Here is a 1,928-nt window from a genome sequence, read left to right as displayed (position 1 = left end):
ACTCTGTTTTCTATGACAGTAAGTATATTGGTAGTTTGAATCAGCCATAGTAGAAGTATTTACACCATAGAAATCAGTAAATACTACAAATCAGGGCTTTTATTTTATTTTACTTATAAATTTATTTATTTATTTTAATTAGTTTCAAGTATACAGTACATTGGTTAGACATTTATATAGTTTTTAAAACGATCCCCCTAATTGCTCAATCTCTCTTCTCGTTTTCCACCTAGCCAATATAGTAATGCTAACTGCATTCCCTATGCCATGCTCCCCATCCCCATGACTATCTATCAACTACTAATTTGTACTTCTTTAGCCCTTCACTCCATTCTCTCACCCTCCCAACTCTCCTCCCCTCTGTCTATCACCAAATTGTCCACTATATTTGAGGGCTTTTATATTTTATATATTTTGGAAGGAGAGCTGTTTGTTAAATATTTATTCACACACTGCATTTAAACTTCCTAGGATAGGGGCCAAAGTAAACTTAGGATACTAAATCTTCAACTACAATGGATCTCTAACATTCTCTTCAATAAAAATATTATTTAGGTTGAAAGTTCATCATGTATAAAATTATTAATTTTCCTACATTTAAGATACTTTATGTGTTTAATTTTATGAGCCCTCACAAGAGCTAGGTTTATTCTTATTTTCATTTAGTGCAATTTTTATTTTTTCAAAGATTTATAAGGCACTGGAAACTCGTAGGTTTTAAAATTATAGATAATCTTTTGTCCAGAAAAAACCTAGAAAGTTTTTATTTTTAACTTCTTTTCCCCTATATCCATTCTAAAACAGCATATCTCAGAGTGGAAAAGATGCTACCACAACATTATGACAGGGTACTCATACATTACAGAAGGGGACAAGCAGTTAAAAAGTTAGTGGTATACAAACATTTTCAGTTGAAAGAGTAATCATTAAAAATAGTGGCTTTTGTAAGCGAAATAACAGAGCAGTGTGATGTTGTCATAAAATGTCTGTAAAATTGGCAAATACTGCCAGTCCACTCTCAGCAAGTTAATAGTAAACTCATTCTCACTGAATCTGCACTTCTTTTTAAATTTTAGTTTGTGGGAAATGTTTATAATTTCTTAGTTTTACTATGTATACATGCTGCTATCTCAAAATAAATATTTAGGTTACTTTTGTTCTTGTTGAACAAAATCTCTAAATGGCATGAGTTAGGAATGAATAGCTGAAGGGATTATACATAATGGGATATCCAATTTCTTTCACACCAGGCTAATTACATTTTTCACTTTAGAACAAAGTGAATGAGAAAACTACCTACGTGAAAGGTGTGAGATGATTGCAAAAGTTGCTGTTTTCAGTATATTTTGTATTAGAAAGTTCTACAAAGCTGTATTTTATTATTATTAATAAATAAATTAATTAATTAATTTTTAATTCTATAATGTCACCACATATTTGACCCCTTTTACTCCATCTACCTCTACCTTCCACCCTTCCGCTTACCCTCTGGTAATCACTAGCCTACTGTCCATGTCCATGAGTCTCTATATGTCCTGTTCGTTTTTTGCTTTTAGGTTTATATCCCACATATAAGTGATATCTTATGGTTTTCGACTTTTTCTCTCTGGCTTATATTACTTAGCATGATTATCTCGAAGTCCATTCATGTTGTTGAAAATGGCAGTATTTCATCTCTTCTTATGGCTGATAATGTTCCATTGTATATATGTACCACACCTTCTTTAGCCAATCATCTATCAAAGGACACTTCAGTTGCTCTCATGTCCTGGCCACTGTGAATAATGCAACTATGAACACCGGTGTGCAAATACATTTTTGGATATGAGTTTTCAAGTCTTTGGGGTAAATACCCAGTAGAGGGATAGCTGGATCATATGGTAGATCGATTTTTAGTTTTTTGAGGAAACTCCATACTGTTTTCCACA

The sequence above is a fragment of the Pteropus medius genome, unplaced genomic scaffold (assembly GCF_902729225.1).
Source record: "Pteropus medius unplaced genomic scaffold, Ma_sr-lr_union100, whole genome shotgun sequence".
NCBI lineage: Eukaryota > Metazoa > Chordata > Mammalia > Chiroptera > Pteropodidae > Pteropus > Pteropus medius.
Note: the sequence above shows the minus strand (reverse complement) of the source record.